Source organism: Hydra vulgaris, chromosome 12, assembly GCF_038396675.1.
Source record: "Hydra vulgaris chromosome 12, alternate assembly HydraT2T_AEP".
NCBI classification, from domain to species: domain Eukaryota; kingdom Metazoa; phylum Cnidaria; class Hydrozoa; order Anthoathecata; family Hydridae; genus Hydra; species Hydra vulgaris.
In genome coordinates this window covers 12,439,721-12,462,697 of record NC_088931.1, presented here as the reverse complement: position 1 = coordinate 12,462,697, position 22,977 = coordinate 12,439,721, and the positions used below count along the sequence as shown (strand labels likewise).

The window sequence follows — 22,977 nt, the reverse complement described above, 5'->3', positions numbered from 1 at the left end:
TTTTGATTTATTGAAGGTAAAGGTATTGATAATCTTTTCAACTCCTAATTTAATATTTTCTGCATTGTGACGCCCCCGTCATCTGTTCCATACCAATAATAATGATTTCTTTTTTTAAATCACTGTTCGTTAATGTTGCACCAATCGCAATAAAGTCCAACATTTCAGGAGATATTTCAGGTCCATATGTCACTAAATAAAGTGACAACCAAGGCATCGTCTAGTTTTTCGTTAATTATATTGATAATTTTGCCATCGTATCAAGAAAACTTGATACCAAGTTTTCTCTAAAACTTTTTGCACAAGGAAGTGGAACTTTGATTTGCTTTTTATTTGATTTTTTTAGTGTGTCGTATGAGTCAAACCACTTACCCAAAATGTCGTGATGTTTTCTCTGTAAATGCTTCTTAATGTTGGATGTTCGACCAATATGAGCTGTAAATTTTGATTACTCAATATGCATAAAAACTTGACATCATCTTGTGATTTATTTGTTCGAGCATCAAATGTAGTGAAATGAAGATATAATGTATATTCCTTAAATATATAAAAATCATGCGCTACATTGTTCTTAGTAATATTTTAAATTTAAGAAAAAGTAATTTAAATTCTCGTTCAATTAAATTTACAATAAACTTCTTTTTCCGAAAAATGTTTCTTTGACCGAAATCTTGCATTTTGTTTATAAAATTACACGTCTTCAGATAATTTTGCCAAAAGACTATAACCCTTAATCTCGGGTCCTGCTGAATAGAAGGAATAGAAATTTTGGAAGCTGAAGTATTATTCGAAGACTTTGCTGTTAATGATGTCAACGCTGCACTTGTTGTCTGCATAGTAGATTTCGTCGTTTTTGTAGGATTTACAGATCTTGTTCTCTTTGACAATGTTTCTCCAGATTTAGATGCAAACGAACTTTGATATAAATAAGGTTGTAATTGCAACTGTTGTAATTGAAATATTTCTTCTTAATGTTGCCTTTATGAACTAGATTTTATGATATCCTCATGATAGATCTTACACTTGCGAGATTGATGAGTCATAATAGATTAGATATTTATGAAACGATTAACTCAAACTTGGATTTTTTTTCTTAAATTAATTTTTTTTTGTACTTTATATGTATAAGCTGCATATCCTTATATCATGAAGAAATGCATTTAGGAACTTCCTTGTGCTATAAGGAAATGCCATTAGGCATATCCTTTAAAACAAACTATTACGTAATTTAATATGCTTTTAGGTGATTTTATAACGAATTTAAAAAATAATTATCGATTAAATTTGTTAAAAATGATAAAAATGATATTTAATTTCTCATTATAATGACTCCTTTAAAAATTAGTGTATTATGTTTTTAACTTGAGTGAATATAGTCAGATTTTTATAATAATTGAAATGAGCTTACTAATTAAAGATAATAAATTATACTTTTTTCTAAAAATGGTTTTTATTAAAATAATAGTACCATATACAACTGAATATTATTGTGTTCAATTTGTGAGCGGAAAATAAGTTTTCCTTTGTTTTAAGCAACTTTTAAAGTGTGCGTGTGCGATGACCAATCGCAGTGCTTTTGTGGTTGATTGCTCGTTTTAAGCGAGCTTTTTATATATAAAATGAAAAAACATACAATAAGACAATTATTCAAAGGATTTTATTGCCTACGGCTAGGAAAAGATCTACAAAAAAATATAATTTCAAAAAAATTATTTACAAATAGAATAACATATAATTTAGTAAAAAAGGGAAAATTGTCTTTTATATGTTAGGTAAAACGCCCTGTAAATATTTAGTTTTAATATTTATGCTTTGTTTCAAAAGAAATAAAATTACCTAAAAGTTTTCAAAACTAAATAATCGCAGGACGTTTTGCCCCACACATAAAAGGGCATTTTCCTTCACCCAATACTAGTCAATTGCAAATAAACTAGTTTTATTGATTGAGTTTTTAGAATTTTTATACTTTGAATATTGTGGAATAAATTACCCACAAAACAAACATTTCTTTATCATAATCACACAAATAATAATAATACAACTAAATTTTTAACTTTTAGCAAGTTCCTAGCAAGTCAAGTCCCTTGTGCATTTGTGTGACCAAGGTTGATTAATATTGTTTAATTTCTTATATTCTATTGTTTTAAAATTTTATATATAAAGTTATAACTTTTTTAGTAATTTACTAACAAAATCCTTTAAAAAGTTACAACTTGATGAAAACCAATTATTTGTTTGAATATGTAAATATCTAAAACAATAGTATATAAAGGAAATTAAACAATATTAATCAAATGCAAAGGGGACTTGACCTTATGGTCATCTTGCCCCACCCTATTCTAAACTTGAAAAACTAAGAAAGCAAAAGAAGAGAATGAAAACAATTGTTAAAAAAAAATGAAATGAAAAAATTAAACAGTAAGGTGCAAAGAACGAAGGGGGAGAAGACTACGTCAAAGTAAGTAATTTTAGTACACATCGTACACATATATGCAATATATGAACGATTTTTCTTATTGTAAATTTTATGATATGGCAAAGGAAATATAGAATAATATTTCCTTTGCCGTATCATTTCCAAATTTTTGTTAAGTGATTTTCTACTAATTTATAATTGCTCTGTTCTTTTAAGAACATTGGGCACTCTATTTTGTAGAATACATTTTAAAATTGTTTATATATATATACATATATATATATATATATATATATATATATATATATATATATATATATATATATATATATATATATATATATATATATATATATATATATATATATATATATATATATATATATATATATATATATATATATATATATATAGAGAGAGAGAGAGAGAGAGAGAGAGAGAGAGAGAGAAAAAGAGAGAGAGAGAGAGAGAGAGGAAGAGGGAGAGATAAATATATGCGTAATTTCGTTTCAGTAACGTTTGTAAACGCATTTATACGCGTAAATTGCGTTTGAGTTACGTTCGTAAACGCAATTTATATGCGTCAGTTGCGTATTAAATGCGTTCGTAAAAGCAGTTTGCGTATATTGCGTTTACGTTTACGTAAGTAAATGCAATAAATTGCGTCAAATGCGTTTGAGTTTGCGTGTGAGTTTTTATTTTGAAACGCAAACGCAAGACGCAGTTTTTTTTGCATTTTAATGTTTGCATATAACCAAAGAACTAAACCAAAGGCTGAATAAGTGCAAGTTTCGTAAGTGCGAACAGGCACAAGTTCGAAGCAGTTGCAAAAATTGGCATAAGTGCGCTAAAACAATTTGCAAACACTGATATAAGTTTGCATTTATGCCAATGTTTGGAAATTCTTTTGGCGCGCTTGTGCCAGTTTGCACTTTTGCCAGTTCGTACTTATGCCAGTTTTTGCGACTGTTTCGAACTTATGTCGGTTCACACTTATGCTAGTTTGCCTTTATGCCAATGTTTGCAAATTCTTTTAGAGCACTTATGCTAATTCGCACATATCCCAGTTCGCACTTATGCCAGTTTTTGCACCTTTGCAACTTTGCGAACTGGCTTAAGTGCAAAGTACTTATGCCAGTTCGCACTTATAAAATTCGCACTTATTCAGTCTCTCACCAAAAGAGTTATAATATAGCCGGAGAGGAAACGGAGTAAAAATACGTCATTTTTCAAGAAACAGTAGTAACATAATTTTCGATTGAACATCGCGTAATTATCATAGTTTAAAACTATCCAATCACATTCCTTTTTAAATATAAAATCTTTTATTTAAACGTCACAAAGAATTAATAAAAGATGAAGGTTTAAAAAAATTCGTGAAGTGTTTAGAAATGGTTTATTGTTATTTTATGTTTTGTTTTTTAAAACGACTAAAAATAAGTTTTAAGATTATAATTTAATTAATGTCTTGAAAAGAATTGTTAACATTATGAATTTACAAAAAAGTAGTTCACATCTTTTCATTTAAATATAGCAGTTTTTTTTTAAATCCAGCAATACTACTGGACAAAATAAAATCGTGGAGAGATAATATCTCTCCAGGATTTTATTTTACTCTGTTGTATATTGTTTTGTGCTGCAGTATTACTGAATTTAAAAACAAACTGCTATATTCAAATGAAAAGGTACGAAATACCAAATATCAAAGTTAAATACAAGCCCGTAGCAAGCTTTTTTTGCTGTTTGAGATAAGTAACTTTCAAACCTGGAGCAAATTCAGAACATTTATAAGTTTATGTTTATCTTAAATAAGGAACATTTGTAGAAAATTGAGATGACCGGAGCCTGGGAACATATAAAGCCTAAAGTTTAGGCCTTTATTTACTCAAGAGCAACAAGTTTATAAAATATTTTTTTTACTATTGATAACTAAATTTATATTCATTGAGAAATTTTAAATTTCATACTATAATCTCTTAGTGTTCGAAAATTATGACAATATAAAGTTTGAACACCCCCCCCCCCCCCCCATCACTTTGAGGGGGCTGTAACTTAGCCGAAGACTAAGAGATTTTTTCTTGAAATTTAAAGTTTGTTGATGAATATAAATTTGGTTATAAATAGTAAAAAAATACTTTATAAACTCGTTGCTCTCACGTTAAGAGAAGGGGAGGGGGAAAGAGTTTAGGGCTTTATTTGTTCCGAGGCTCCTGGCATCTTTTTGTTTACAAATATTCCTTTTTTGACATAAACATAAAATTATAAATATTTAGAGTGGGCTCTATGTCTGAGAGTTACCTATCTCAAACAACTAAAAAGCTTGCTAATTTCATTTGCAACTTGACATTTCTTTTCCACATCTTCATATTTGCGATATATTTTGTAGAAGTTGGTTTGATCGTTTTCATAAACATTTCTTTTTCCTGCGTTGTGGAGATGAACCATTATTGTTGTGTTTTAACACAACAAATAAATGGTGCAGTCATGGTGCATTGTCACTTTTGACAATGCACCATGTCATTCATGGGTCGAGGAAGTATTTTTGGAGCCTGAATTTCAAAACACAAGTGTTAAGGCTTGCACCATATTCTCCAATGCTCAACCCTATTGAAAACATTTGGTCAATGAAAAGTTTAACTCGTAAAGAGTTCTGCAATACTATAAGAATGTGACTGAGTAAGCTCTCCGCCTTGTCAACCCAAGGCGGTTGCATGACTTTACCTAACATCTTGAAATACATTATGAATGTGTTCTCAATCTTTTTGAAGTCGCGGTTGGGGCCTACTTTCAAGAGAAAAAGTTTTCCAAAAAAGTGCGTTTTACATGTTTTTCACTTGAATGAAATTAGTTTATTTTTATTTTAATTATAATTACTGCTCCTATTGATTTTGAATATAAAAATATAAATAGTTCTTTATTTGATTTTGGTTTGTTTTGCAAGACGTAAGTTTTGTGTGCCAAATTAAAATGAAAATCGGCCAAATTAAGATAAAAATTGGCCAAATTAAAATGAAAGTTGTCAAGTTAAAATGAAAAAATTAAAGTGAGAATTGAACAACTTAAACGCAAAAAGATGTAAAAAAAAGATGTAAAAAAGATGTTTGTTTCTGATTTATCAGAATAAATCAGTAAAGTGTCACTTATTTCCTGTGTAGCCCCGCAGGAAATAAGTGAGAGGTGTCAAATTGCATGACCTTGCAAGCCAATCGACAAGTCGGTTCTCTTAAAAACGATATTCTCTTTAAAACTTTTTTTTTACAGCTGCGCTATTCTTTTCAAGACGCACATTTCATCGACGTGTTGATGTTATTGCATTATTTTGAGTGTATGTGGCATATAACCTATCCATAGTTTAACGAATACTCAGATGGACAACGATGTGTGCAGTAATGACAAAATAGTCTATAAACTGTGGGAATTGAAAAAAGATTTTCAAAGTAAACTTGAATGATTTCGTAGCGTTGTTCAAGCCTGAGACTATTCATAATGATTTCCCAAAGTATACTAAAATAATTTAAAAATAAATTTCATGAAAATTTAATTTTTTGTGTTTTACAATTCCAGTTCTATCGGGCTTCAAAAAGCCCGATGGAGCTTAAAATTGTAAATGATAAAATAGAACCGTTTAACTTTCAATTAAACTAAAAATCGAGTAAATTCGTGAAATATTTCCAAAATAATTGCAATTAAAAATGATTTACGATAAATGAGGAAGTGTTTTACGTTAAAATATTACTAAAGATTTTAAATAATATAGCTAAATTAAATCAAATCAAATGTATTCTGAAATAGATTTTACATTTCATGAAATATTTACATATCGTACAAAAATTAATTTTGCGTAACCACCTCAATCAAAAACTAAAACAAAAAAATAATACAATACTTAAACAGAAAACTGTGATAATGATAAAGTAAGAGTTTGATATATAATAAATTATATAGTAATAATAATAGTTGCAGTAATAATAATAGACAATAATAATACAAACTCCAGTTATTGGTAATAATAATAATCAAAATAATAGCAGTTAGGATAAAAATAACAAAATTATTAGTGATAATTATAATAATAGTAGTAGTAATAGCAATAATAATAATAATTAAAATAAAAATATTTATAATAGCGAGAGTTTGAAATAGAATAGTGATGTAAAAAACAATATTATTTGAGGAAAATTAAACAAGAACAAGTATTAATAGTAGTAAATCAGCATTGAAACAGGGGCGGATCCAGACCATCAAGTAAGAGTGGAGCTATTTCCAGTTTTTTTTTTTTAATTATTTTCTTTATAAGTAAAAAAAATCACTAAATGGAGAATATCAGGTTTTATGCTGCTGTTTCTAAACAAACAAATAATTTGAGTGTTGAATAAGGTCCTTTACTTTAAGTATCTTTAGTATGTAGAAGAGGATGTAAGGGTCAGAGATAAAATGCTAAAAATAAATTGTTTTCAGGGCTTTATTTTGCAGGTAAGATAACCTTATAAAAGTTTGCAATTGGGTTTGTTCCCATATTTGACAAGCATATCTAAGATGAGACTCAAAAACAACATGATATACGTGTATCATATTGTTAGTCTCATCTTAGATACACTTAAGTCTTCTACAGTAGCTTCTGTGGCTCCATATTCACAGACAAAAATAGCCGCAATACGGTAATCAATGTTAGATTTTAATCCAAGGAAAAAGAGAAAGCAGTTTCCTTTGTTATATATCTTGATATACAAACAGCAATAAATTGTTAAGATCTAAATCATTTTCTTTGGAATTTAATCTTCCCTTGAGTCTAAACTTGATCAATTTATCTTCAAAGTTTATTTTCCATTTATTTATATTGGACCAAATTATTTATATTGGACATTCTCGATCTATCATGGATCTGCGAAGCTTTCGTCTAGCTATCGTCATGTAATTTGTAATGGTCTTACCTCCTGGGAAAACACGTTTGCTTGTCTTCTGCAGGTTAATTTTAGTATTAAATTCGTTTAAGAAGCGTTTCAAGATTAAGAAAATATTGAATTTTGGCCTTCATACCGTTGGAGCTGCTTAGTTGAATGTAAGCAAAACTATTAAATCATTTGGATCTAGTGATTGCTATATAAACCATTGCGGCGGATGTCCAAGAAAATCATTACAGGTCAATTACATTGAAGAATTTTAAAAGAGCTAAAAATATATCAATTTTTGCCCACAAAATTAGCTGAAAAACTCTAATGCACTATGCGACGAAGAGATAATAAAATTATTTTCTTGAATACCTGCAAAGAAACCTCTAACCTCCATTAAAATAGAAAGCTAAGACTTATGTTTCGCCAAATCACATTAAAATTGGACTGTAGACCAGGAAAAAAACGTACTTTTTAGAGATGAGTCAAATTATAACCTATAGCGACAGCATGAATAAGTCTGGAGTCCAAAGAAAACCAGAAAAACGTCTACTATAGTTTGGAGGAACTTTCTCAGAACTAGGATCTAGTCATATTAACAAAATTATGGACTGTGTTGTATACAAATGTATCATGAAAAATGTTGTGTTGCCACATGCTGAATGGGAGTTTCAGCATGTGGCAATACATGCTGAATTTCCCATTCATCCCCAAAATAAGTTTATTACAATATTGAATTTAGGACAATGACCCAAAATATACGTCAAAAATCATAAAGATGTTATTTTATTCAAGGATAAAAATATCATTGTAAAAGGCGCAAAGCCCTAACTTAAATCTTATCAAAAAATTTACGATAAATAATTGACAACAAGATTGAATGTGAAGACTAGTGATGAGATTAATATGAGAAATGTGGACTCATTAATTATACCAATGGCTTGAAGAATGAATGAGTAATTTAAAGTAAAAAAGTTTCTACTTATTATTAAGTTATTAAAAAAATTAAAATTTTTTAAAGTCAATTTTATGAATGTTTACATTTTTTTGTCTTTAAAAAAATTAGTTTTTTTTTTTATCAAAAAATAGGTAAATTTGATAAAAACAATGTAATCTTTTTAAAAATGCATCGTTTTGATTTGTCTCCCTTGTTTTGTCTAAAGAAAAATGTAGTTTTTTGAAAAAACAAAACAGTATGAACTTTTATTAGTTTTTTGAAAAATCAACACAGTATGAACTTTTATTAGTTTTTTGAAAAATCAACACAGTATGAACTTTTATTAGTTTTTAAAAAAAAACAACACATTATGAGCTTTTATTAGTTTTTTGAAAAAAACAACACATTATGAGCTTTTCTTATGACTTAAACGTTTTAAATTTTGTTAAGAGCATAAAAAATTCAAAAATAAAGAGCATGACCCCCTTTTAAAAAATGTTTAATAATTTTTCTACTTGTTTTTTAGTTTTTGAGCAAGTTTTGTTTAAAATTTGAATTTATCCACCAATTTTTGTCCTTTACTGTAAGTGTTAATATTAAATAGTTTGTTATTAAAAATACCAACATCTTGGCAGTGGCTGAGATGGTGTAGCTAGTGGTGGTGGCACTGGTATAGATTCTGGTGGTTATAATGAAATTGTTTCAAACGTATTACCAATTTGTAATTTAGGTTGATTGATTTCTTGATATTGAGCGGAAAAAAAACAGTATTTTAAAATCCAGTAATATTTTCGTGCGTATAAAAACTTAACCAGAGCTAAAATGTTTTGCTTATAGGTTACAAAAACATTCTTTTGACAAACTGCTGAACTTTGCCTCTGCATAAAACTCTTGAAGTAATTTGCACTAAGCTTAATTGACATGGCAATAAACATCGAAATCTAGTGTCTGCAGAATATGTGACGAATGAACCGGCAAGCAAATTAAAAAGAAACTTTTTTTAGTACAAATGAGTACAACTCGAAAGGTAACATGTGTCAAGTGTCCATCTACAACTAAAAATATAAACACCTATTATTGGATAACCAAAGCTTGATTTATTTAAATAAATAATTAACTGATTAAACTAATTCTTAAAAAACCGACTAAGCTGTTTACTTGGTACTTTTTAATGGAGGGAACGTACATGCTAGTGAGCCACTGAACGAATTGCTTATCTTCCACACATCCGGACGGAGATATTGTGTATACAGCATTGTCTGGACCACTAAAGCACCAATTTTTGTACAGAGGCGTTTTTTTTTTTAAAAATAAAGTATGGCACAAGACAATAATCAGTAGCATTGATGCAATTTCAACGGTCATTTAGCGTCACGTCTACAAACTATGTGTTGCTTTCCTTGATTACTAGAGAAGCCAATTTTATCAAAATTCCACAAATGACATGAAGTGTTTTTGTTAATACCTGCTTCGTTGAATTCTCTTTGTAGTGGTTTAAGATACTTCGCTACTATTTCTTGCAAGAAGCTGCTCTCAGTAGTGAAAAATTACCAACGGCTCTAATGCTTAACTTATGACTCCATCGGTTGATGAAAACTTGTACCAATCTTTCCATGGTGTATTGTTGGAATACAGATGAGATTGACCTTGTTGTTGCTAATAGTCAATAACTAAAGTATGATGTCATTGTAAATTCTGCCAAAACTATCTATCTATTTTATCTATGCCGTTAACACGCTTATACAGAATTGCTACTTAATGATTAATTGTTACTTAATGCTTAATGATAAAGCAGCTTTATTGAGTAAAATTTTGCCACTTTTTATTTTGAGGCATATTTTATAATAGAATAGTTTTGATAACTATCGATTTAAAAGTTAAATGAAAAATTTAAAAAGTTCATCGGCCAGTTTAGACAAAATTAATAAAAGTTCTATTTACCAAGCCAATAATTGGCATATTTCATTCAACTCCATAGTTCACCGTTTATAACTCATAACTTTTTACCGGAAACCGCAAATTTAAAAAGTTATACAAGGATGCGTTATATGTTCATATCATATATGCCCTTTTTTTTTAAAATTATTAGGCGACTGAAAATTTGACCATTCACAGAAAAAAATTGTTTTTGTAATAAAATTTTATATCATCTTATTCAGACAAATATTCTCAACAACATGATCAACAAATATTTGCAAAATGTTTATTCAATAAGTAGAAGGAAAAGAATAAACATTGTCACAACTATTTCATTCTATAAAATTTTACTCTATAAAATTTTAATTACAACGTGAAATAATATAAAAGGGCAAGTCCATTTCTGTGCGTGATTTTATATTTTATGATATAAGAATGTTTTAGCATGGTTTCTTTTAAGGTAATTGCAAATGCATCCATTTAAAGATAAGATTCCCATTCTTTTGGAAACGCGTGTAAAAACCATGCTTAATCACCTTCAGTTTCTTCATAAGTAACGCTATTGAAGAAAGAATTAGATTTCTTTTAATGTCGTTGAAAATTTTAGTAACTTATTGTTTTTTTATATATGTTTTTTTTATAATAAATAAAAAACTATCAATCGCTTAATTGTTTCGAAAAAAAATTGCTGATTTTATGCGTTCGTTTTTAAAAATTTAGGCGAACGCCAACGTTTGCTTAAGTTAAAGTAAGGAAACGTGACGTCCGTTTTTCTGTCTTTTTTAACAAACGTTCGCACGTTCGGCAATTTGTCGCGCCCTGAAAACTGAACATCTTTTACATGCTTAGTATTACTTATTTGCCCTCCTCACCACAATGTTTATTGATGAACTATAATTATTAATAAAAATCACCAAAGTAAAATAGTAAAAGTTTCTATATATTATTCTGGAATTTTTTTAAAACTCTGCTTCAGATTTGTCCGATTATGAAGACATTACTGATACATTACCTAAAGTTGAAGTAGTCACTACAACTTTGAAAAGCTTTTTTTTTCTTTCTTTGATATGATTATTAATATGATTTAATATCTCAATGAGTTTAAAGTTTAAGATAACACCAAGTCCTGCCTTTGCGATTCAGTTGAGGAAGCTACTCGATTTCTTCATAGTTAAGAAATCATTAATTTTGTTAGGTTTGCTACCCTTTCCACTCTAAAGAGCTTTGGAAATTCAGGTATAATATATATTTTTGACTGAACTTAATATTACCTGGAAAAGCAACAATAATTACTTTTTTTTGTGAACTCGATGTAGTTATGGTGATTTTGAAAATACTTTTTTTTCCATAACATTTTGATTTTTTTTTTATTTCAGCAAAAATACTGTTGATAAATGGGTTTAATTTTGTAAATTTACATGACTGGAATTTACTTTTTTGACAATTAATTGACATTGGATTGGAACATTAAAACATCGATTCACCACAAACAAAGTAGTAATAAAACCACACTTAAAAACATCTAATTGGAGTTAAGGTAAGAAGTAACTTAAAAAACTTGGATGCTAATGTTCTTAATGGTACTATGACAATAACTCTATCCTGATCGGCAAAACACGAAATTGTTAGATGGACATCTGGTTGAAAGAAGTTGCTTCCACTCTTCTAGAACGTCGTATTTATATTAAAAAAATTGCATTACGTCGACTCATGGGAAAAACACTCTGTTGTAATTTTCATGGGTTTTTATTAATCATTAATTACCAACCTTGATAGTCAAACTATTTTTATATTTTTGGGAATGCGTTTTCCATTCCTCAACTCATTATGTAATCTTGTGGATACTCAAGGAATGCACCCGCGTTTTTTAGATCTGTCACTGTAAATGATATAAACAATTGATTATAAATCTTTTTATGCTTAACCTATTGTACTTTTTTTGTTTGTTTTTGTTTTTCTTTAATTTCTAATTAATTTGCATACCGAGTTGTCAAAATATCAGCATGTGCTTCAGAAAAGCATGTGCTTCTTTAAGCTAAACTGTACATTAAACATTTTCAGATGTACAATTTAATGGCCTCATAATGGTGTTTTTTTTTTTTTTACAGGAGACCCACTGGTTTTACAATTTGTCTATTGCTTCAATTATTTTGATATGGACAAAAATAACTTTTACTGGATTTTTAACTGCTGCTTACATACGCTGTATCAATGCAACTTATTTTGCATGGTCTTAAGATTTTCATGAAGACTCGGTACTTAAGATTTTCATGAAGACTCGGTACTAATTTGACAGCGTGTATGTATTGAACTCTGCAACTTTTTGTAACCAAAGTTATTGGCTAAATAAATGAGGAAATTCTATTTTAAAATGCTTGAAAATGCCTTAAAACGCTATGTTATAAGAGCAAACAAAATTTTACTTGTATATATATCAGGTAAAATTATCTTTTGTAAGTAATGTTATTTGTAATACAAAATGATTATGGGGAAATAATGACTGTTTTTTTAATTGAAACATATGAATTTATAAAATTTAAATATCTCTTACGAAAACCCCAACCAAAGATTTATTTAAAGAAAAAATTTGGCTGTCTTTTTTAGATTGCATTGAAATTAAAAGTTAGTGCAATATATAGATGAAGTAATTATCGTTCTTCATTATTATCAGTTTATCAGCTGGGTCGTTGGAAGTTTTTATTAATTATTGGTTCATTCTACCCTAACTTGGTTTGAAACTTGATCGAAATGTTATATTTTAAGTAATATTTAATTAAATGTAATATTAAAATCTAAATAAAATTATATAGACCCGCATAAATTTAAACAAGGATCTATAGTGAAAAACCAAATTTTTTCAAAAATTTTTATTTAACGCTATTGTTCTTTACATTTTGTGTTAGTGGTAGTAAGAATTTTAAATAATATCAAAATAAGAGAATAGAGATTGTTAAAATATAATAAGAGGCGCGACACAAAAAAAAAAAAAATGGTGCGAATTCGAAATATAATAATTCAAATAGTTTATAAATTACCTTAACTACATTGATTTGTTCTGATGTGTGTCCATGATTTGAAATCACACGCCAAACATGATATCCTAATTTCCTTGCTAAGATATACATGCAAACCAACACGAAATATTATGGAAAATGTCTGAAGACTATGCTACTCCTTATATTATAATATCTACAAAGGGTACAGCTGTTTCCATGGTTTCGATCGGAACGCTGCTGCAAAAAGGAAGCTTAGTAAAGCAAAAGAAAATCAGATAAAGGTTCACCTATTTTTTCTGATTTGCATCGTTGTCTAATAAATTTACAATCACTTTAGCCTTTTTTATTTTAAAGAAAGCGGATCATTTATACATAACTGATTATGTTATCATACAAGATACAAAAAAGTTTAATTGTCCTGCAAAAGCCATTATAAAAGAAGTGGTACGTTTCACTGACTTCGAGGTAATATATCTACTGAGTTTACAATGTTCTACTTAATAGGAAATCATTTTATAAATTATTACGCACTCACAATATTTTATTAAGCTGTTAACTGTTTACTGTTGATCTGGTTCTTTTGAAATAATATTTTTTTAGCTTTTTTATTGAAATGTTTTTTCAGTTTATAAATCTCAATTACTATTGCAAGAAGTAACAGTCAAAAAAAAATAAAAGATTCGTTGCTATAAAAAAGGGCTGCGGTAATTAGTCGTAAAGTTATTGTTGAGATTGCTTAAATGATCACAAAAATCACCCTCTTGGAAAGGTAATAATGCTAGAGTTGTCTTAACTGCATTTAAATAGTCTTATTTTAACTATAATCAATAGTTTTTATATAATAATAAAGTACCTACACAAAACGCTGACGTCGTTAAAGTAATCCTGCATTTAGGCATGTGGGTTTTTTAGTCGCTGTGAAGGCCGCTCGCCTAAAAAAAGAAAAGCTCTGACATAAAACTCTGATATTTGGTTGTTCTTTTAATTAACTTTTATAACATTAAATCGTTTTAACATTTCTTAGATTGAGCTACTCTCACAAAAAAATGATACACGCTTATCAGTTAAAATTTCGGAATACATTAAAGATGGTGTTTCCAATGTGCATGAGATGAAGGGACATTTAAATATTACTGTCAATGAAATGTTTGGAAAAAAAATCTTCCTTCTAGAACCAACTGAAGATTTTATCCAAGAACTGTCATAATTCGTTCACACATGGTTAAAAAGCGTCTGAAGCAAAGGTAATAGAGTTTAAAAACTAGAAAATAAATAAATTTTGATATTGCAAATGTTATAATCTGTAGGAGTATTTAAAAGAGGTTTTTAATTTTAATTAAAAAAAAACAAAGGTATGTTATTAATTTTTATATTTTAATATAGCAATTCTAAAATAGATATCAAATTTTAATGTTTTAGATACTCCAACATCGATCAGGATTACCAAGAAATCAAAATAAAAGAATGGAAGGAAGCTGACTTTTCTGTAAATATCTATTTTCGACCTAAAGAATGGGGTAATAGTGCTGAGCTCTTGTTTGTGTACTAAGCATTTTGGCAAAAAAGGTGCTAAAAAATATGGCAATAAGATGTTGTTTTTGGATGCAACATACAAAACGGCACGATATTCTTTACCTTTGTTTTTTTGGTTGTCAAAACAAATGTTGATTATCAAATTGTTGCAACTTTTGTAAGTGAAAGTGAAACTTTTGAAGCCATAACTGAAGCACTTGTTATCTTAAAGTCTTGGAATAATGATTTACAACCTCTTTATTGCATAACTGATTATTTTAATGCTAAGAAACGTGCTCTCCAAACTATTTTTATTGGTGCGTGTTTATAAAATAAGTTTAGTACCTATTTATTTTACATGAAGTTAATTTATTTATACGAACATCCAACGCATCAACTTATTTTGACCATATTTTTTAGGATGTAAGATATTTATCTGTGACTTTCGCAGAGAACAGTCTTGGGACCGTTGGCTTAAAAAAGTTATCAAGTGGTTACTCAAATAGAAAAGATGACATTTTATGTATTTTAAGACGAGCTGCTTGATCAAAGTCAAGTGACGAGGAAGAGAATGCTCAAAGAATATTGGAACAGTCTGAATTCTGGAGTCAAGAACAGTCTGAATTCTGGAGTCAAGAACAGTCTGAATTATGGAGTCAAGAACAGTCTGAATTCTGGAGTCAAGAACAGTCTGAATTCTGGAGTCAAGAACAGTCTGAATTATGGAGTCAAGAACAGTCTGAATTATGGAGTCAAGAACAGTCTGAATTCTGGAGTCAAGAACAGTCTGAATAATGGAGTCAAGAAAGCTTCACTAAGTTTAAAAAATATATAGAAAAGTATTGATTCCCAATTAAAAATATAAAATATAAAAATTAAAATTAAAAATTCCCAATTAAAAATTAAAATTAAAAATATAAAATATTTTTGAAGCAGGTAAGACGTTTTATATATTTTTGTCAAAATACAGGATGGTTTAACAAAGAGTTATTTGGTTTTTTTATACTTAACTGAACAAACCAAAATTAAAAAAAAGCCTGCTTTAATTTAGGGGTTGGTTTGGTGATACATGCAAAACCGTCTTCTCATTAATTGCAATACAATCAGTGATGTAGGAAGGCAGAATGAGTCTTTCAAATGTTCTTATTTATAGCGACATAAAAACTAATCATTAACTAAAATGTTAACTTTGCTTATTGACAAATTCGTCATCGATAAACTTGACACGTATCATTTGTTAAAGTTTCTTTAGGTCTATATCAATTTTTAAAATATATATATGACCTATATATATATTTTAATAAAGCTATACTGATTCCAACTTTAAAATGGATGCACGTTGCAGAAGGTATGCACATTAGGTCCCAGGTTATCTTTACAACTGTCCTCATAGCTTTGTTAAACATTTGTCTAATAAAAAAAAGTAATGTTGAGAACCTTGATTTGTCCGGAGTAATCATGATTAAACATGGAGTAATTGCTGTATTAAGTTCTACCAAGCCAGCCACTAAATATTTTGTATCACTTGGAGATGAGATTACAATGCCAAAGTGTACCTGTCTGAATTGGATATCAACTGCATATCTATGCAAACATTTTTTTTTTAAGTATTTTGAAAGTACTCTGCTTGGTCATGGCGTGCTTTATCATCATTGTATCTAAATTCACCATATTTAAACTTAGATGCTGAGGATTATGAAGCATCACGCGAAAAACCACCGTCGGCCGGAAAGTCCAACTCTACATAAAAAAGAACGTTATGTTATCAAAGATTGGAATGAGAAATTTAAAAAAGTTACAAGTGTTTGCTCTGAGGTAAATGTCAGGGAAATGCTTACAACAATCCAAAACCTATCATTTGAATTTGAGGAAAATTCAGAAGAAATTGTTCTTGTATATAACACTCTTGTTAGTCTTGAGAAGAACTAAAGAATCAGGAGTTCTGAATCCTCCATTAAATATCATGTTGCCTTGTCATTTAAAAAGGAACATTCCAATACCTGTTCTTAAACCAATGAAGCTTCCTATTGATTGCGTTGGTAATCATAAAGATATGATGATTGCATCTTCTAAAATATTTCTAGAGGAAAAAAACACAAAACCGAACCAATTGAGGTCGACATTGTTGAACATATTGATGGTAATAATATAATTATTGATGAGGAGTTAGTTACTGTTAATAATAATGATGGATTCCCGATAAAAAGACCATTTATCACCTAAATGTAATCTCTCTTTAGATGATTTGAAAGATATTTTAACGAACCATGTGTTGTCTGACATTGTGTTCTACACCATGCAAAAGATGATAACAAGTGTAGACGGTCTCCAAGACCCAGTTCTTGGACAAAATCAATCGTTCCGTGTACAAAAAGCATCTTTTGTCCAGGTTTTGCATAATGGCGATGCCTACTGGTTAGCTATTAGTACTTTTGAATGTTCTACTAGTGAGGTTTTTCTTTTAGACAGTTTTTTTCGTGGAAAAGTGAAAAACCATGTTGTCCGGTAAATTTGTGCCATAATGTATTGTACTGAAGTTACTTTAACTGTCCGCGTTGTACCGGTGCAACAACAAACAAGATCTGTTGATTGTGGTTTGTATGCATTAGCTTTTGTAAAACATATTACCGATGAAGGATCAAATCCAAGTTAGGTTGCTTTTGACGCTTTTCAAATGAAAAATCATTTGCTAGAATGTTTGAAAGGCAATCAGTTTACTGAGTTTCCGAAGTCCGAAACAGTTATGTGGTTCTGCAAAGTAAAAAAAATTCCATTTTTCCTTGCACTACATTTGTAGACAAGTATGGTTAGCTTCGGATAGTTGTATTAAAGATAGGTAAATATTACTCGGTGAATTGTAATGTGTTTACTCAATTTCTTTTTGTATAACTGAGAATTATTTTTAGACATATGGTGCAATGCGTTATATGTGAAAATTGGTATCATCGTGCTTGTGAACGTATCCCTGATTATGTTTTGGAAGATGAATATGGAAAATAGTTATGTTCAAAATGCAGCTCTATGTTATAAAACTTTTTTTTTATTTTAGTTATTATTTAGTTTCGTAAAAATCATAATTTACAAAATCATTTGTTAATTATACAAACAAATCAAACAGATATTATACTGACTCCATTTTTGTAGATGTATTTTATTTTTCCTTTTTTTTTCCGCGTTGAAGCGAAAGTTGAATATAACTCAACAACATCAGTTTGATACTTTATTAATTTCTTCTAAGAGAAGAAAGCTTCAATAAGCTTTGTTAAAATATAACCGAATGCATAACACTTTGACCTTCGCTTTTCAGAAATATAAAAAATAATTTGAAAAAGTACTACCCAAAGTATTCTACACCAAACATAAGTGATTACAGTCAGTTTTCAGATGAATCGAGGTCAGGTAGACCCAGTACCTCAACAACTATAGACAACATTAAGATCATTCAACAACTGCTTGATGAAGACAAATTTTCAACAATAGAGCAAATTTGTGATGTCGTAAACATTTCTTTTTCCTATTGGTTCAGTTTATTCAATAATCACCAAAAAATTGATGAAAAAATCAATTTGTTCATAATGGATCCCTTATGGCCTCACCCCAAATCAACAAAATCGGGTTGAACTTGCGCATAAATTTCTGACCATCCTACGAGATGAATTGAATGTTGAACGACGTCTAATTGTTGCGGATGAGAAGTGGATTTACCGCAGATTGATCGGGTGCAAACGCAATAATTGCGCTTGGATTTCAAAGGGTGAAGAAGCTCCAAAACCTCAGGAGATCACAATTTGATGCAAAAAGTATCTCATTTGATGGCAAGGCCTATGTCGAGGTACTTCCAAATGGACATACCTTTTTAAAAAACCCTGTAGTAAAAAAGAAATAGTTTATAATTTTATAATATTCCTTGTAAACAAAGTTTATTTTTCTTATATAGTGCTCGAATAAATGAGGAGCAGACTTGCAAAACCAGATAATTCACTTTTTTTTATTCTGAGATAATGGCAAAAAATGTTTTCCAATAAATCAAATAGCTAAAAATTAACAGCTAAACAATAGCTTTTATTAAAAGAATGTTAAAGACAAAAATTTGAAAATCGCGCTCTTTTGATCATATTTTTATAAAAAAATGATAAAACGTTTTATCTGGTTTTGCATGCAAATTAATTTTTTTATCTGGTTTTGATCGAAAGTTTATTTCTAACTGGTTTTCAAAAAAGCTTTATGAAGTCAACTTGACTGGTGACGATTTTAATAATTAATATAAGTGAGCAAAACACCCCTCTGCCTAAGAAAATAAGTAATTTTAATATTTGATATGTTTATAGAATTGATGAAGTTAAAACTCAACTGTAAGTGTTTAAATAGGGCTTTTATAATTTTAGTAATTTTTTTCTTAAATAACGGCCTTCAGTTTTTAAAGGTTTTTAAAACAGAATGTTTATTAGATAAAGTTTTTGTCTTATTTTGCATCGAGCATAATTTTTCTTTAACTGGCTTTGCACTAAATAATTTAAGGCAGGTAAAATGTTATTAAAATACACGGCGATTTTTTTTTATTTATTTTCTCCCACTTGCTATGGTTTACTAGATTTTCGGATACGGATGAAACGAAAACAGTTTATTTTATTTATACGCGCCAAGTAAATAAATTTTCTCTAAATAAAAATTTAAAATGGTTTCTGAACCATCTTTTTTTTTTTATTATTTTTTTAATTTTTTTTAATTTTAAGTTTACAATGTTAGTCGTGTAACATAATTCATAAGCCGTAATACATAAACATAAGTCGTAATACAATTACGCAAATAATACAATTCAGCGTACTAACAATATAAAGCTAGGTTTCCAAAAGAAGATCATTAGGATCTTATCATCGGAACCTTAAAAAGTAATATTTATAACGTATATATATAAAATAAAATATATATATATATATATATGTAAAACATTTATAAATTTATATACAAAATTTAACGTATTTACATTATGCAAAGATACTACACATTTTAATATATAATAAGCTGAAAATTTAACAAATACATTTTACATACATTTTTAGTAGAATTTTAGGATGTTGTCCATAGAGAGAATTAATTTTTTTAACTTAATTTTAAAAACGGGAAGAGTAATAGAAGGATCAAAGTTTGGTAATACTATTTTATTCCAAAGATGGGGGCACGATATGAAATACAAAATTGATTGAACTTGAAATCTTTTTACCAATAAAGTAACCTACTATCAAACTCGTGGATAGACTCAATCCATGATGCATCATATGATCTAAAAATTCACACATAGGTTTATAATGTGTATATCTAAGATTCCAGTTTACAACACATACCTTCTGATGACTAATGTCGTAAATATATATGTATTTCATTAAAAAACAGTGATTTTTATGTCTATTTCGCTTAAAACTACTATTTGACAGTAATTTAGACATATAGTTGTAAACTGGAATTTGAGATTCAAATGAAGTTTATCTTTATAAGTAATAACATTGATAGTTAAGGAAACCGTCATTTAGTCTATCCAGACTTTCAAAGAGTAGATTTTATAAAAAAACGCATGATATGGATTTACCCTTTAATAAAAATAAAAAAAAAGAAATACATAAACTTATATTTGTAGCCCTAATTCAATGCTAAAGATGGTAAATTTTTGCAACTTGCCATAAAAATTAAAAAATTGCGGACGTTTTGGACCAATTTTCGTATTTCTTCAAAAAAAGCTTTGGGAATTTTTAACGCAACAGAAAAAAAAATCGGTGTGATAGTGGCTTTTAAATTTAATTTTTATTTGTAAAGATATAGGAGTATTAGTACTACAAAAAAACATTACTTGGTCTTTTTTTTTTAAAGTGAATTATCTGGTTTCGCAAGTTCACTCCTCAAATTGACTTCAAAAATATTCGCAGTTTCCTTATTGCGCGCTATTCAGTTTTTTTATAGTTTAGAGATCAAAGAATTAATTTACGAATAAGTTATATTAAATTAGCCTTTGGACTTTGATCGCCTTTGAGTGATAATTTTATCTGCTAACCATTTTTGATAATAAGTAATGCAAGAAGACTGATATTGCGATTTTTATTTGCAGGAACAGTTGCAAATGCAGAAGTATTTTTAGGTGAATATCCGAAATTTGGTCTTGAATGTAAATTGACCCGATTTCATTCAAGAATAACATTTGAGAATAGTTAATATTTCTATATTGAATAGAATAACTTTTTCTCACACTAATTATTCTTGGTGAACGGGTGACATCAGAGACCTTTCTTGATCTTTTTCTTGTAATTTCAAGCTTCTTAAGGTAACAAGATATAGATGATTAGGATATGATTATTCCATTTTCTTGAAGCTTTCTGGCCATTCCACCCTGCGTAAGTCAATTGTCGTCTTGAATACATTCAGATAACAACATCATAGCACAAGAATTGGAGCTTTGCTTGGGGCCACTTTTCTATTAAAACAATCACCAAGATTATTCTTAGTTGATATTATAGCCTGCTATTTTCTATCGGTGGATACTCCCAAATCAGTAGCATTGGCAATTTGAGCTATACTTTACCCTCTGTCCATTCTTATTTTTATTTGTTTAATTAATGTAGATGAAATTGATACTCCTTTTTTCCTTCTTATATTTCTGACAGGTTCATTTTCATTAAAACTATTTTCCATGGAGCTAAAATAACCAAAAATATATTTAAAACAGTATGGATTTTCTGATAGAATAACATGGTATCAATGGATGAATATATCATTTATTTTTAAAAAATTAAATTATATACAAACGCTATATAATTATTAATAAATCGCTATACAGTTATTAATAAACTGATATATAATTGTTAATAAACTGGTATATAATTATTAATAAACTACTTTTTTATATTTAGTTTTCGGAAATGCAGAATAAAGATTTGTATTTATGATACCAAAGATTTGTATTTATGATACCAAAGTCAAAAACTGAAACCAAATGAATATACAAAAACAAAATAAAAACTGGAATAATAATATCCGATACATCGGATCATTTCTCAATATTTTTAATCGCACATATAGGTGTCAAACACACCCCTGAAAAAAAAAAAATTACAAATCGAATATGTAATGACAATTCTATGGAACTTTTTGATAATTCTATTATCTGAAAACTGGGACAAAATTTCGCAAATTCAAACCGCAGATACTGCTAATAGCAGTTTTCTTCGGATATTCAAAAAACACTATGGTAAAGCTTTCCCGGTGGTAACAAAAATTATTAAAACTATAGCATTTATAAACCCCTAGATAACACCAAGAATAGTAAAATCATCAAAAACAAATTAAAAAAAAAAACGATTGTATGAAGTATTTCTAAAAAACAGAACTTATGAAAATGATTCAAGGTGTAAAAAATATAAAGGTTACTTTGAATCAATTATAAAACTTTCAAAGAAGTTATACTATTCAAATAAAATAATAAAATTCAAAGGCGATACTCAAAAAACATAGCAAGTCAATAAGGAAGTAATTGGAAAAAAAACACTCAAGCTAAATGGTCTTCCAAAAAACTAAATTATCATTATCAAGATATTACAAAAGAAACTAAAACTGCCAAAACATTGATAATAATACATAACATAATGAGGTGTTTGTCAACGCAGGTTTAAATTAAGCATCAAAATTAAAACACAGTGAGTTTAACAATGAGAAACACTCGACTACTAGCAAATCAATAATGGAAAATGCTTAGTTAACTAAAAGAGAGTTATTAGATTCTGTGTGTTCATTAAAATTAAACAAAGCACAAGGATTTGATAATGTTAGTAGTAATGTTATAATTAAATGTATTTTCTATATTAAAAAAATTCTTTTGCATATATTTAATCTTTCATTTAAACGAGGAATCTTTCTAAAAAAACTTGACATTGCAAGGGTAATACCAGTTTTTAAATCTGGAGATGATACTAATATTTCTAACTATAGACCTATTTCCATTCTTCCTTTCTTCTCAAAAATACTAGAACGCATTGTGTATAACAAATTATACTCATTTTTAGAAAAAAATAATACTCTTTATAACAAACAATTTGTCTTCAAAACAGGGCGCTCTATCATGCAATTTTTTATCTCATTGAGATTATTTTTCAAGGTTTTGACAAAACAAGTTCACTTTAGGTGTTTTCATAGATCTTACTTTTTTTGGTAACAAAAATCGGTAAGGTGTTCGGCGCCTTTCCTATTTTTGTTGAATATAGTATTTTAATTAAAAAGTTAGAAAACTAGGGAATCAAAAACATAAACATAGCTTAGTTTAAAAACTTC

General features: G+C 28.7%; 1 protein-coding gene and 1 long non-coding RNA gene across 6 annotated transcripts in view; one reads left to right on the top strand and one right to left on the bottom strand.

Moving 5' to 3' along the window:
- The window catches only part of LOC100209044 (cysteine and glycine-rich protein 2), an 87,782-nt gene extending 77,050 nt beyond the window's left edge, over positions 1–10,732 (bottom strand). Inside the window, exon 1 of one of the 2 annotated variants that reach the window (XM_065812209.1) lies at positions 10,722–10,732. The gene's annotated coding sequence lies outside the window, so the exon portion shown is untranslated. Of the gene's footprint in view, positions 1–5,834; positions 5,847–10,721 lie in introns of those variants that run through there. The other variant, XM_065812210.1, reaches the window with a different exon arrangement.
- LOC136088465 (uncharacterized) overlaps positions 1–18,585 on the top strand; it is a 31,112-nt gene extending 12,527 nt beyond the window's left edge. Inside the window, exons 1-6 of one of the 4 annotated variants that reach the window (XR_010642189.1) lie at positions 13,147–13,924; positions 14,180–14,399; positions 14,575–14,984; positions 15,088–16,807; positions 16,908–17,503; positions 17,574–18,585. This is a non-coding gene — a long non-coding RNA (uncharacterized LOC136088465). Of the gene's footprint in view, positions 1–13,146; positions 13,925–14,179; positions 14,400–14,574; positions 14,985–15,087; positions 17,504–17,573 lie in introns of those variants that run through there. The other 3 variants (XR_010642188.1, XR_010642187.1, XR_010642186.1) reach the window with 3 other exon arrangements.
- Positions 18,586–22,977: the final 4,392 nt, after the last annotated feature.